Here is a 16454-nt window from a genome sequence, read left to right on the forward strand (position 1 = left end):
AAATCGGTAAAATAATACATTTTCTGAAAGCTTATGCATTTGTCTATGGCTGCAGGTAAAAATATTTACAGTTCCCATTTAAATAAATGTTGTATCATTTTTTAAAGAGAACTACTTAATATTTTTTGTTACAAAACTATTCATATGATAAAAAATTGGCTCAGTGGGTATGTTCTGTCATGTTTTTCTAAGTGAAAGGCATGGAAAGTTACCAATAATTATTTTAACATGCAGCCATAGATGAAAGATTTATCTTTCAAATGGTATATAATATTAAAGGATCATATGTACATCCATTAAGTTTTATTTGCTACAAAATGCCTAATTTTCCACTTCTTTATAGGCATGAGTGATATTTCAATGGAGTATATAGGAGCTGCTATGTCTCTGATAAGATCATCAAAATCACTTTTTGTTTATTTTTCTTACTTTGTATGCCTATGTTAAAGCCCTTATAACAATAAACATCAAAACAGGACTCATATAAATTATACAAATATACCATTTGGTGCTCACTCGGTGAAATATATTCCGATCTTACACTGATCGAAACAAATATCCTCTATTTAATAACTTTAACTTCTAGCTCAAATCCATAAACTAAATTAACACTGGGCAAAATTCTAGATAATTGTTTTAATTCTTCATCAATTAGCAGGATAAATCCAGGAAGTCCTCCAGTGAAAGGGAGGCTATTCAGAGATGAATTTATAGTATAGAAAATTAGATTACTGCCCTTAAATGGTAACTACCTTCCCACAATTCCTCGGAGGAAAAGCATCAAAATGGCGGACACCGTGGGATTTCTTCTAATGTAAGAGTTTTTTCAAGAATACATGCTTAATATTCAATAGAATATCTTGAAAATGGACCAAGCTAGTGCAAATAATGATGTTTTCACATGTTATTCGTCTTATATTGTTGATATTTAGATGGAAATGAAAACTAAGTTATGAAATCGGAAAAAACAAATTTTGACAGATTAGAGATGAATTTCCCGCCGCTCAGGATTCTTTTGATGTATTTGATATACCTCCTTTCCTTTATTTTCCTGTGAAGCAGTCTGTTCAGTGAATATGTTTTTATTCAGATGTTTTCTTACATGTTCCTTTTGCATATGTTGGTCTCCTGTAAATGATTTATATATTTCACGTTCATGTTTCAACATGCAATTTTGTTTACATTTTTTAGAGTCATAGATATTCATGTGTCAGTTTTATTATCAAATATGTATCAAGTTATGCCATTTATGTTGTTGGCCATTTAATTGTATAATGTTTACAGAATTAAATTATACATGACAAATTTTCTGATAAATAGTTGGTTTTAATAACACAAATGTACACTACATGTATAGTGGAACCCCATTGTATCGTGCTATTCATTGTATCGATCTATTTACAAATCTTTCGATTTTTTTGCAAAATGCACTAGCTACTGATTGCTAACATTTACAACAGTGTCACGAAATTCTTTCGCATTTGTTTCGAGCCGAAAAAATGACCAAAAACATGTTTCCAGTACCGTCAGACTTTGTAGATAATAAATAGACTTATAAATAGTGTGTTCTTATTAAAAGCACATTTCTGTCTGTTGAAAGTTCCTAAATTTATGCTGACATTTTAAAACATACAACTTTGATTCTAATTGACTGAAAAATCTAGCATAAAGATGAGTCAGGCAAGTCCCAAACTTTGACTAACTGAGCGATTCTCACAATGCATCGATATAATGGCGTGACCTAATTCTTCAACCTGTTTGACATGTCTGTAATTATCGGTATATTCCAAAGCTAAAAAGTATATATCAGTGATGTTTGCCATGTAAATATTATGACAAAAGGATCAAAATAAATGATACAAAATAAAGATTCAGGAATATTTAATTATTTTAACTGCAGTTGTGATTTATAGGTAAATAGATCGATACAACCGGATTCCAGGCTACCTTACCAAAACTGGACCTCCAAACTCCACCTGGACAGCCAAGGAAATTCCTGATTTAGATTTTTTTCTTTGTTCAGTGGTTGTCGAGCTATCAGTTGCTTTTATACCAACAATGAATTCATGATTTTTTCATTATTAAGTCATCAAATTTATTTCAACTGTTGTATTCACTTGTAAATAGTAATATTTACATGTCTGTTTCAAGAACGTTGACGTTAAAAATTTGGACGTCAAGTGTGCATTACCTGACCTCTTACTAACCATAATCATTTGTTGAGTAAACAAAAGAATATCCAAAACTACAGCATTTGCTGATGAAATATTGTATATCATGTTGAAAATGAAAAATTAAAATACTCAAGCTTTTATCTGAATTAAATCACGTCATGTACATATCTGTCTGCACACATGGTACTGTAGCATTGATTAATCTAGAAATTCCTGATTAATCTAGAAATTCCTTACAATTTGAAAACAATGAGTCTTGTAGCAAAATCAATGAGTCACATAGCAAAATAAATGCGTCTTAGCAGAATTTTTTTTTTTATAGCAGATCCTTGACATGATTGGCATGCTTTTTAACGAGGGACTAAATAATATTTAGTGTATTAAAAGTTATTTTTGGTACCAGTGTTTTTTTTCACCAAAATATTCGGCGAAATTCGGCCCCATTCCCCCCTCAAAATAGTATGTTTTTTTCCCCTCTAAAAGCCGAAATTTCCCCCTCATATGGCAGCCAAAATTTGCCTGCAATGGATACCATTGTTTTTGAGTATAACTGCCGAAAAATGTTTTTTATTAAGCCTGTAAGACTTACTGTTAAGCAAAGTTGTTTACAAATTGTTCCCGGGTATGTAAGGGGAGCTACACCTGACGTCCCAACAAGTTTAACATGCGACTCTTTAAATTCTGCTGTCAATATTTTAGATCCGTATATTAAGAAAAAGCGACGTATTTGAAACTTGTGTTGCAAGAGTTGCTCCCCTTTTCTACTCACTGGAAAGAAAACAATGTCAAACAAAAGTAAATCTTACAGTGGTAAGTGTTGTATTAAAATATGCATTGGATTCGTTTTTGTTGCTTCATTTGTGAAGAAATAAAATTCTCCCTCCTTTTGCTTTTTTCCCCCTCCAAACGGCACTGACCCCCTTCCCCAAAAAGTGAAAAAAAACACTGGGTACTAATATTAATTGAAGGCAAAACATTTTTTATTGGCTGCTGAAAAATCTAATTTGCATAATTTATTCACACAATTGCAGGTTCTTACTTCTTATGTCTAATACTGTGTATTATCCTTTTTAATTATTCCTATTTTGCACAAAATGTCCCTGTCACACTGTATACTGATGATTTTTTCGTCCTTGTATGCATCTGTGTAAAAAAGCATACACTGACAGACCTTTTGATCATGAAAAAAAGTCATGCACAATGTTTCCCTGCATGGACTAATCAATTTAATTTTTAAATTTTTAGACTGTGAAATGAGTATATCAGCATGATTAGAGGTAGGAAGGTGACTGATCCTGTTGTACAGGGGACAACCTTATCTTATGACACAAAACCAGGTAAGTAATCTTAAGCTCGACCATTCGAAGAACTAAGAAAGCTATTTTACTAGTTCAGATGCGAGTGTCTGTGTGAGACTTTGGTTAAGTTTTTGCGTGTTAAGTTCGTATATCCAAAACTACTAAAGGGAATATGTAGACACTTCACACACTTGTTCTCTGTGATTATGATATCTAACATGATAAACACAGGTCCATCAACTTTGAGTTGGCTTTTTACAGAGTTATATCCCTTTCCATTTTCTTACTGTCAAACACTGAGAAATGTAGAGCATGTTGTCCTAGTGACAGCTATTGTTATAAAATATTCCAGACATAGGAAACATGATAGTTGTTAAGTTACAATGAGACATCCATTCTCCATATAGAAAGATAATTCTTTGGAGATAATATTACCTTGCAGCAGTCATCTTAACAGACCAGAAGTTCTCTTCAAAACTTGACAAATGCTTTACTGATTAGAAAGAAATAGGAATATACAGGGGTTTTTTTAATTACAGATTGGCGATCCATATCGTCCGTTAGCCTTGAAAATCGTTGTAATTTTAGTCTTTAGATTAAACTGTCCCCCATACCTATAGGCAAATCAGTTGTTTTTGTTGGCACATCTTTTGCCTCAGATATAAATGAAAACCCTTAATATATATTTAATTTTAGCTCATTATGCATTTTCCGCCCCCAACTGAACCCCATAAATATTACATTTTCAAGGGTTTCATATTATTTGAAAAGCATTGGGTTGTTTTCATTTAAAGAAAGTAGATATTAGGTTCCATTAAAGTTGAATGTACCAAAAAATACAAACTTGAGAAAAATGAACTAATATTTAAGAAAAGAAAAAAGATTCAAGATAAAAGTAATAATTTCTGTGTTATGTTAATGACTGGTTTGTAGTATTTCTTCACAATACTAATTCTACTGTGTTACTAACACAGAGCTGTTTTTATATATTTTGACCTCTTTTTAGTTTTTTTACATGGGTTGTTAGTGCCGTTTGCAATATGTTAATTATTTGCTTTGTTCACTTCACAATATTTTCCTTATTAAATACATTTTCAAAATTTTCATGAAAACTAGTAGGATTCTGGAAGAGTGTGGCTTTAACAAAGGAATCAAAAAGAAATTACCAAAATAAGCTAGATGACCCATACTTAATTGCAAAGGATTTTATCTTGCTACTGTGTGGTAATAAAACCCCAACATTTTGTTGGTCATATTAATCATAAACTTCAAGTTTTATTGTGCACTGATTAAGTAACATATACATAAGTAAGAGAAAAATAAAAAATACTGCTCAAAATTTTCTTTTTCTTTTTACTGATGCACAAATATTACTGTTACTATGAAACAATTGTGGCTTTTTTGTTGTTTTTTTGTTTGTTATTTTTTTAAAAGAAGGGGAATAACTGACATATTTTATTTGAATAATTAAGATGAATGCCCTTCTTTAAATACATGAAACATATAAAGTAAATTTGAAGATGAAGTGGAATAACTCTCACATATATTATTTGAACATTAGATGAATTACCTCCCTTAAGAAATATGAACCATCTGAAGATGAAGGGGAATAACTCTTACATATTTTATTGGAACAGTTAAGATGAATTATGTCCCTTAAGGAATATGAAGCAACATGTTAACCACCAATCTGGCAAATGATTCTGTTGGTCAATGTTAGTGTATTCACGGCACACCTGAAGCACATATGAGCCGCATCATGACAAAACCAACATAATGGGTTTGCGACCAGCATGGATCCAGACCAGCCTGGGCATCCGCGCAGTCTCATCAGGATCCATGCTTGTCGCTTACAAACCCTATAGCAAGTAGAGAAACTGATAGTGAAAAACATGGATCCTGATCAGACTGCGCGGATGCGCAGGCTGGTCTGGATCCATGCTTGTCGCAAACCCATTATGTTGGTTTTGTCATGGCGCGGCTCATATTAGATGCCTCGCTTCAAATCAATTGGAGACTTAAGTGCTTAATTCTTCAAGATTTATGTCACTGAAAACAGAGTTAAGCTTGGTTTTGAAGAAAAGGTTCTTTTAAAATAAAAACTCATTTTATCTACCAAATTTGACGTAAACTATTATTGAAATTAGGGATTATGACTATCAACATCTTGCCATGTAAGCATGTAGTATTACTGTCAAATAGTGAATGCAGCAACATTTGTTTATTTTTTACTTTTTTTTCTGGTGCTGCAGGTGTCTGCATTCTGCTACAGGTGTGTGCCATTCCATATCTTCTCTACACGTGTTTGCATTTGTTTGAAATATTGTTGTTTTTTTTTTTAGTTCAAAATAACTGTTCTACATAATGTTATGTGTAAGTGCTCTTTTTATCTGAGGAATCTCCAATTGTGCATGGTATTTCAATATTGTAAGTTGCAAAAAAATATTTTAGACGTAATCTTGTAAAATTATAAGAAACTCTGTATTTTGTCAAACTTAAAAGGTAAAATGACTTTGATTTATAAAATGAATCATTTTCATCATGAGACAAGCTGTTTTCTTAGTTTTGCACTTTACTCTCTATAGATATATTGCCATGAGTTTAGAAAGTAAATACACATGTTATAAAAGAAGAAAGGTCAAACAACTTTTTTCGTAAATTGGAAAATACTTGGGGTGTCACGTCTAAAAAAATGCAAAATGTTTAAACGGCAACAAAATAACAGTGTTAAACGTTAAACAAACCGTACGAAAAAAAAAATCCCTTGATTTTCAACATTAACTTTGTTTCTTTTTGACAAGATATGCCATTTTGTTCATATTTTGTTGTACTCAAAATGATAACATACATATCCGAATATGAAGTTACTATTTTCAGCTAGGGTTGCAGCATATTTAGATCAGATCGGAAAAATTACATCATTGAGTACAACTAAAATACAAACAATTGTCATATATATCTTGTCATAAAAAAACTAAGGTAATATTTAGAATCAATTCAAAACTTTTCCACTGCTTAGTCAAATACTTACCTCGGTTACCGGCTATTGAATTTTCTAGTCGGTTTTTAGCTAAAAAACGACCGTACCCGTTTAAACGTGACACCCCTAGAAAATACGATAAAAAATGATCAGTCTACTGCATCATCAGAAAAGAGAATCACCAACTTCGAATAATCGAGAAATTGGGCACCGTACAGCATGCAAGTGATTTTGAAGCGAAGCACAGATAGTACATTAATTTTAGTACATTTTGAAAGCTGTGATAGATGCTACCATAATAAGAAAACTATAAATTTTATTAAATATTGTTCGGCAAGTTTGTAGGTCAAAAGAATACTGATAAAACCTCAAGTGTAAAACTGTAAAACATACAGAACTTTTATATTTGAGTCTTAAACACCCAGGCAGTTTTGCAAAAGGTCTAAAACACATGTTTGGTTTTAGATGTGGTCATTTGCGAAGATTTCATGTAGGTAGAATTTGTTTTTGCACAAGTTGGGGTGAAAATATTTGTGCTTATTTATTTATGACACGGTTGTAACATTTTAAATGTTCATATGTATTTAATGACTAAAAGTTGACACTTTGATTGATCTAAGGGGAATGTAGATGTAAAATAATATCCAAGAAGAAATGGGCATCATTATATAAACTGTTCAAGTTGAATCTGCTTCTGTATAGTATTCAGCATAGGATTAAAGGGTAAAAAATTTATCAAATGGAAAGTTGTTTTTTTTTAAAGCTGTTGAATAGAAAATAAGTAGTCTTCTATTGAATTTATATAATTTAAAGAATTGTTTGCACATAAATAGCACAAGTTAAATATTTCGCTTTCAAAGTATTAAATACAAATCAGTATTAGATATTAAAAATTCATGAAAAGAAAAAGCAAAATATCTGAATCAATGAAGGCGAAGGGGGTGTTTGAAGAATGAACAAGTTATTGATTAAAGATATTATGACATTACCCCTGATGTGTCATAACAGAAAATTTATGTTATATATTTGGTTTTTTATGTAGAACTTTTTTTTAGCTCACCTGTCACAAAGTGACAGGGTGAGCTTTTGTGATCGCTTTTCGTCCGGCGTCCGTCCGTCCGTCCGGCGTCTGTCGTCCGTCCGTAAACTTTTGCTTTAAATGACATCTCCTCATTAACCACTGAGCCAATTTCATCCAAACTTCACAGGAATGTTCCTTTGGTGGTCACCTTTAAAAATTGTTCAAAGAATTTAATTCCATGCAGAACTCTGGTTGCCATGGCAACCGAAAGAAAAATCTTTAAATATCTTCTTTTAAACAACCCTAAGAGCTAGAGCTTAGATATTTGGCATGAAACATCTTCTAGTGGATGTCTACCAAGTTTGTTCAAATAAAAGCCCTGGGGTCAAAATTGGCCCCGCCCCAGGGGGTCATTGATTTTCCCTATATGCATATAGTAAAAACTTAAAAGATCTTCTTTTAAAGAACCCAAAGAGCTATAGCTAAGATATTTGGCATGAAACATCTTCTAGTGAGTGTCTACCAAGTTTGTTCAAATAAAAGTCCTGGGGTCAAAATTGGCCCCGCCCCTGGGGTCATTGATTTTCCCTATATGCATATAGTAAAAACTTAAAAAATTTTCTATAAAAGAACCGTACGAGCTAGAGCTTAGATATTTGGCATGAAATATCTTCTAGTGAATGTCTACCAAGTTTGTTCAAATAAAAGCCCTGGGGTCAAAATTGGCCCCGCCCCAGGGGGTCATTGATTTTCCCTATATGCATATAGTAAAAACTTAAAAAATCTTCTTTTAAAGAACCCAAAGAGCTAGAGCTAAGATATTAAGCATGAAACATCTTCTAGTGAGTGTCTACCACGTTTGTTCAAATTAAAGCCCTCGGGTCAAAATTGGCCCCGCCCCGGGGGGTCATTGATTTTCCCTATATGCATATAGTAAAAACTTAAAAAATCTTCTTTTAAAGAACCATAAGAGCTAGAGCTTAGATATTTGGCATGAAATATCTTCTAGTGAATGTCTACCAAGTTTGTTCAAATAAAAGCCCTGGGGTCAAAATTGACCCGCCCCAGGGGGTCATAGATTTTCCCTATATGCATATGGTAAAAACTTTAAAAATTTTCTTTTAAAGAACCCAAAGAGCTAGAGCTAAGATATTTAGCATGAAACATCTTCTAATGAGTGTTTACCAAGTTTGTTCAAATAAAAGCTCTGGGGTCAAAATTTGCCCCGCCCCATGGGGTCATTGATTTTCCCTATATGCATATAGTAAAAACTTAAAAAATCTTCTTTTCAAAGAGCTAGAGCTAAGATATTTAGCATGAAACATGTTCTAATGGGTGTCTACCAAGTATGTTCAAATGAAAGCCCTGGGGTCAAAACTGGCCCCGCCCGGGGGGTCATTGATTTTCCTTATATGTGTATAGCAAAAACTTCTTTGAAAAAACCCAAATAGCTAGAGTTTAGATATTAAGCATGAAACATCTTTAAGTAAATATCTACAAAGTTTGTTCAAATAAAAGCCTGGGGGTCAAAACTGGCCCTGCCCCAGGGGTGTCATTGTTTTTAACTATATGTGTATAGTAAAAACTTTAAAAATCTTCTTTTAAAAAACCCAATGAGCTAGAACTTAGATGTTTAGCTCGAAACATCTTCTTATGGGTGTCTACCAAGTCTGTTCAAATAAACAAATAAAAGCCCTTGGGTAAAAATTGGCCCGGGGGTGGGGGGGGGGCCTATATACAGGTGAGCGACCTCAGGGCCATCATGGCCCTCTTGTTTATTACAGCAGCATTCAAAAAAGTGTTGGCCCATCTCCAAAATTGGGAGCTCCTGATTTTTTTTTTTTTTTTTTTTTTTTTTTTGGCACAACGGCAAATTTACACTGTGATAAGCTTAGTTATCATCAATCGTTCAAGTCGCCAATGTAGCAGACCGTTGCCAAATACCTCTGATACCCTTTATACTGTTGCGATTAATCGTTTATATTTCGGAATTTTTTTTTTATATTTCATTAATTGAAAATAATATAGCAACAGCCGATAGGCACTTCAGCTCTACTTTGATTTTATTGATTCTGTAATTGGTTTATACAAATAATTATTCAAAATCTTGATAAATTTGTTCTATTTATGGGTTAGAAAGTGACGGGGTATTGGTTATTTATTTCAACTTTTAATATTTACGTTCTGTTGCTTGTGATAAGGTTATCAACATGCCCGTGTCTGATTTGAGCTGGTTTTTCATATCTTTTAGGTTGTTTTCCTTTCTTACTATATGCATGTATTATAGTAAAACTTCTAGCCATGTTGAAGTCAAATTTTGGGTTCAATGTTAACCCTTTCCCCCATGAGCATATTGTGAAAAATGGCCGTTTTCACTGAAAAGCCTCATGTTACAAGTTCAAACTGCTATGAAACTAAGAAAAATGCTTCAATACTAATCAAACTTGGCACAAATGTTGACTGGACCATTGCCTTTGTAACAACATGCTCAGTCTTAAATTTTCTGTTACCATGGCAACGAGGGGACATTTCAAAATTGCGAAAAATCACTATTTTGCCTCGATTTTTTCCATCAAAATTTATTTCAAAGTGCTGCAACTTCTCAAGGGATTGAGATAGAGTCAAAGGCTTTTCAGTGTTGATTAAACGTTACATTATGATCGACCTGGGGTCATTTTTAGCCTCTCACAAGTCCAAAATTTTCTTGGCGATGAGGGGGACTCCGTCCCCCTTCAAACCCCCCTAACAGAAGGGGGCACATCCCCCTTCTGGCAACCCCCTGATGTATCTTTTGGATGGGGGGCGGCGCCGAAAAAGTGCTCAATTTTTTTAGCAACATTTCTCAAACGAAAACTTATGTTTAGGGCCCAAATAGGACATTTTTTCACTATTTGAGGCCCCAAAAAGGGGGGGGGGGGTCGAAAGTGCGTTGTTTCGCGTATATATGTGGTAAAGGGTTAACAAAAAATGATGAAAAACTTTGGAATCACCTAAAAATTAGTTTTTCCATGTTAACATGTGTTCTTTCACCTAATTTTAGTGAAAAATTGTTGTTTTGTAACATTTATATTTTTTTTAGTTAACCCTTTCCCCCATGAGCATATTGTGAAAAATGGCCGTTTTCACTGAAAAGCCTCATGTTACAAGTTCAAACTGCTATGAAACTAAGAAAAATGCTTCAATACTAATCAAACTTGGCACAAATGTTGACTGGACCATTGCCTTTGTAACGACATGCTCAGTCTTAAATTTTCTGTTACCATGGCAACGAGGGGACATTTCAAAATTGCGAAAAATCACTATTTTGCCTCGATTTTTTCCATCAAAATTTATTTCAAAGTGCTGCAACTTCTCAAGGGATTGAGATAGAGTCAAAGGCTTTTCAGTGTTGATTAAACGTTACATTATGATCGACCTGGGGTCATTTTTAGCCTCTCACAAGTCCAAAATTTTCTTGGCGATGAGGGGGACTCCGCCCCCCTTCAAACCCCCCTAACAGAAGGGGGCACATCCCCCTTCTGGCAACCCCCTGATGTATCTTTTGGATGGGGGGCGGCGCCGAAAAAGTGCTCAATTTTTTTAGCAACATTTCTCAAACGAAAACTTATGTTTAGGGCCCAAATAGGACATTTTTTCACTATTTGAGGCCCCAAAAAGGGGGGGGGGGGTCGAAAGTGCGTTGTTTCGCGTATATATGTGGTAAAGGGTTAACCAAAATGTTCTGTTACATCATATAATTAATTAACTATTGCCTTACTTAGCAACACAAGTTTCCCTTCTCCATGGGTCCTCAGCCATCATACCCCTAAAAGTGAAAAAAGAATACTACTTAGTATCTTAAATAAAAGGCAATTCATGGAAGATGCTTTTGTAAATCACAATATAATGTTCTGCTGTTCTTAACTTGTAGCATAAGACTTGATTATCCCGGAATCTAACTAATGGGCTTGTTCGCTTTCCATTTTCGAACTGTCCATTATTGTTTTAGGGGATACATAAAAAATTATACATAAAAATAGTAGCTGTCCAGCTGTTCAAACTGCAAAGACATGAAATTCCCACCCCCCACCCCCCCCCCCACCCCCCCCCCAAAAAAAATGATAAATGGTTTTTTGTCCAGATTGAAAGATGGTTAGGTCCATTAAAGATAAAGGTAAGGGTTAAATTAAAGTTTTTAGAGTTGCAGACGGCATTATGAAATCAATAAACTGCTTTGAAATTTTAATTATTTGCTGCATGCATACTCAGTAGGTGGAAATGAATCGGGTAAATGGATGGTGCTAAACAATTAATTATTGTCACGTTTGTTTGGTTGTGTACATAATCCAAACAATTGGTCCATTTTGTTTGACATTTGTTTAGCTAGTTTCAAATTGAGAAAATTCCTCTAGTTAGTATACTTTTAAAAGGCACTGCTTAGATAATATAGTAATGTGCTCATATAGAAATGGGAGTTAATCTGAAAATGTGAGTGGAGTTTATTATCACATATTTCTTATCCAAGCATTTAACTCGTAACCTTCAAATTAATGTGCCTTGCTTTAAATATGGAAGACTCAAGAGTCCATTAAAAATCTTTCCTGTAACTATAATTATGTTTTTCATGTTGATTTAGTATATTTCTTGTAACTTTTAGTTATTAGAGCAATTTTATTTGAAAATAATTTATTCTAATTAATAATTTTGTTAGTTAATTATTTTGTTCAAAATAAATGCAATCTGAAAATTCAATTAATGTAATTGTAATTTAATTGTAATGAGAAGTTTTTCAATTTAATTGTAACTATATAATTTGATTTTTAAAGTAATGGTACCCATCCCTGGTCCATTCAGATTTTTTTTTAAAAACAAAATGCAGAAATTGAGTTGTCACTTGTAAAGAACCTAGGCTAATCACTATGGTTCCAGCAGGGTAAGCGTTCAGTTTTTAACTAATTAGGTTAATTAATTATTGGGTAAAACTAATCACAAATTTTGGTATCTTCTCGACTGCTTTCTATTTAGCCTAAATTTTAGACCTTATAACAGAGAACAAAAATGTTTACAAGCATGTGTTTATCACATTATCTCATCCACCATGTGTCTTTATCTCATTATCTCATCCACCATGTGTCTTTTTCTCATTTTCTTATCCACTATGTGTCTTATCTCATTATCTTGTCCATTAAGTGTCTATCTCATTATCTCATCCACCATGTGTCTTACCTCATTATCTTGTCCACCAAGTGTTTTTATCTTATTAGCTTGTCCACCACATCCACCATCATTATTTCATTCACCATGCATTTTTATCATCTTTATATTTTCCTACATGCTTCTTTATCTCATTATCTCTTTCTCATTGTGTCTTATATCATTATCTCTTCCTCCATGTGTCTGTATCTCATAATGTCTTTTCTTTATAAATTGTCCACTATGTGTCTTTATCTCATTATCAGGTCCACTGTGCGTCTTGATCACAGTATCTTGTCCATCATGAGTCTTTATCACATTATCTCGTTCACCATAAGTCTTTATCACATTATCTCGTCCACCATGTGTCATTATCTCATCCACCATGCATCTTTATCACATAATCTCGTCCACCATATGGCTTTATCACATTATCTTGTCCAGTATGCGTCATTATCTCATTATCTCGTCCACCATGCATTTTTATCACATAATCTCGTCCACCATATGGCTTTATCACATTATCTTGTCCACTATGCATCATTATCTCATTATCTCGTCCACCATGCATCTTTATCTCATCTAGTCCACCATGCATCATTATCTCATTATCTCGTCCACCATGCGTCTTTATCTCATCTAGTCCACCATGCATCATTATCTCATCCACCATGCATCTTTATCACATAATCTCGTCCACCATATGGCTTTATCACATTATCTTGTCCACTATACATCATTATCTCATTATCTCGTCCACCATGCATCTTTATCTCATCTAGTCCACCATGCATCATTATCTCATTATCTCGTCCACCATGCGTCTTTATCTATTCTAGTCCACCATGCATCATTATCTCATTATCTCGTCCACCATGCATCTTTATCACATAATCTCGTCCACCATATGGCTTTATCACATTATCTTGTCCACTATGCATCATTATCTCAATTATCTTTTAATTTAATGAACATGCAGGGGATTATGGTACTTAAAATAATGGTTTACATGTATTTTGACGCCATTTCAGGACTGACAAAAGCTTGGGATACAGTCAACAGAGCTAAGACTGAGGTAAGCTTTACATTTCATTATAAGCATTAACCTTTGACCTGACCTGATGGATTTCTTAAATGAACTTGACCAGCTTCTATTTTTAGACCCTTTTTTTTCAAAGAGCTACTGTGAATTGTTGTTCTTGATCGAATGTTTGGGCATTCATGACCTATACATGCATACATCAAAATATATATATATATAGTACCAATATCTGTTTATTTTGTCAAGATGCTATCTAGCTAACATAACTTTTTCAGTGCAGAGCATATCAATATATTCAATAATATATCAATATTGGATGATAAATATCAACAATACATGGATTATGTCTTGTTTGTTATTCTTTTACATATGTACCTGTTTAAATGATTTCTGTAAAATATATGTTCTGGCCAGTGTCGTGTTTATAAATGCCCATTGCACAAATTTTTTCCTGACTATTTTTAGTCATCACTGCTTTGAAATATTTCCATTATGTAACAACAGTATTAAGTGTTAGATAATGAACACCTATGTCTAACTGCTGTCCTAGGTGAGCAAAAACATTTTTCATGATTTCTTTGATCTGTTCAGGAGAGCCATATTGGTCCTGTCGTAATCTCTTGTTTTGTACATACAAACTATGGCTTCATAAAGTTATCTTAATAAAATCTTAATTATGAAATACTATTAGCCAAATGTGTTACCTGAAGACAAAAAATCATCAACAGATGTTAAGTGTTCTTCTATATTAAAGGGCAAAAAGGTCATGGGATATCAACCATTTTGTTCGAAAATATGGCAAAAAAAATGTGTATCATAAATTGTATAAAGATTTTGATTTGTGAATGTTATATTAATTGAATTGAATATTTAAAGCTGATCAGATGTGTAGATTGATTTGATATTTTGGCACATAGTGGCATATTAGTTCAGATAGGATGGGATATTTCCATACCTAAAATACATGTACCTCCTAGGCAATTGACTTGTTTTGAAGAAGAAAAAAACTGGTATATCTTAAAAGTATATGTTTGACTTATCTTGTAGACTTCAGTTTTTAAACTCATTGAATTTTGCTGTTAGTTTTTATGCAGATGTTTGTCAGATGTGTACCCTCTTGTGGCAGAGGGATTAATTTTTAAGGTTTGAGGCATCAGAATTGCAGCCACAATTTATCCATGCGTGATCGTAAGAGGCGACTAAATGGAGATAAATTTCTTGAGTCTATGCATCTCTAAGCTTTAGCATGTGAGGTGGTTTTGACCCTCGGTGTGGCTTTTAACAGTGGCGTAGCTACTAAAAGGCCATGTAGGCTGGGCGTACAAGTTGGTCAAGAAAAGTCCCGAAAATACAATAAAAGAGGCCGGGGCCAGGGGTTGGTAGTGGGTTCAAGCTGTATGGTCAGTTCAAGTGTGCTGCATGCTTTACTGTCCCCTGTTTTAGTTGATATATTTAACACTTGGGTTAACCAAAATCCTCTTTCCTGTTTTGGTGCTTTACGAACTAAACTGTTGGGCATAATTAAAACCAAACCAAACAAACATTGTCATGCAGCTGTATGAATTCATTAACCTATTTAGAATATTGGGATTTTATACCCTCCTATATAGCACTGATCACATTATAAACATTTTGTCTTGTCTGTTGTGCAACTTTTATCTTTGTCATCTAAAGCCTTCCTACAGGGAGGACATAATTATTATATACATTTTGGACAAAGGTGTTAAAATTTGACCTTGACATTTTAATTGACTATCATTTTAAAAAAATTGATCGCCTGCAAACTTCAAAAGATAAGAAGGAATTCAGCATTATTTTATTAATTATTCCAAACACCTCGATTAATTATTCCAAACAGAGGTGTTTTGTAGAACAGAGCTGCATTTTGCATATTGAATGTGGTCATGGTCCATTAAAGAGACCTTGAAATTCAATATCAAATTTTCTATAATGTGTAGTCTAAAATATCATACTTTGCTGGTGTTAAAACTCATTTATCAATTTCTCAAATTTACAACTTATAAATTATCCATCCGCGCAGTCTGATCAGGATCCATGCTGTTTGGCTTACAAAGTCTATAACAAGTAGTGAAACTGATAGCGAACAGCATGGATCCTGATCAGACTGCGCGGATGCGCAGGCTGGTCTGGATCCATGCTGGTCGCAAACGCACTATGTTGGTTTTGTCGTGACACGGCTCATATGTTCTTAACTTTGAAGGTTTTACCGACGTATATTTTCAGTTACATAAAGCAGAACAACGTCTCGAAGAAGTGGAGCGTCATAGCGTACCAACGCAGCTGAACCAGACAGGGGAGACAAGTATTACTGATTACGGTGTCTTGGCATGAACAGAGATCATAATGAAACTTACAGTTTACCGGATGATTTCGCAAACAGGGGTAAGTTCTTAACTTAAGATCTATGTCCCCTCTCTCCGCCCCCTCCCCCTACATGCCTTTGTGTCAGTGTCACTTTGCATGATATTTGCATTGGTTGCGAATAAACAATGTTGCCACAATTCAAAATACTATTCCAAAAAAGAATGAAGGAGGTTTCAAGAGGTACCAAATATTTTTTTCCAATTAAGCAAAAATTTATAACGCAAAAAAATTCCCAAACCTGCAATGTACTTTTTCCCAAAATGCAAGGAAAAGACCTGCCCTTTATCTGAGAAAATAATTGTCAGAAGAAGTCAGAACTTGTGTTATCTTGTATTGAGACGAAAGATTAGTTTATGTAACAAGTCTCAAAAGCTTAATTACA

The 16454-nt window shown here is 33.9% G+C and overlaps 1 long non-coding RNA gene across 1 annotated transcript; it reads left to right on the plus strand.

Moving 5' to 3' along the window:
• The first annotated feature begins 757 nt into the window (after window positions 1-757).
• LOC132758764 (uncharacterized) lies at window positions 758-16078 on the plus strand. Its single transcript, XR_009629625.1, has 4 exons — window positions 758-814; window positions 3420-3511; window positions 13677-13720; window positions 15932-16078. It is a non-coding gene; the product is annotated as an uncharacterized LOC132758764 (long non-coding RNA).
• The last annotated feature ends 376 nt before the right edge of the window (window positions 16079-16454 follow it).

Source organism: Ruditapes philippinarum, unplaced genomic scaffold (genome assembly GCF_026571515.1).
Source record: "Ruditapes philippinarum isolate M1 unplaced genomic scaffold, ASM2657151v2 ctg8172_1_1_1_1, whole genome shotgun sequence".
Taxonomy (NCBI): domain Eukaryota; kingdom Metazoa; phylum Mollusca; class Bivalvia; order Venerida; family Veneridae; genus Ruditapes; species Ruditapes philippinarum.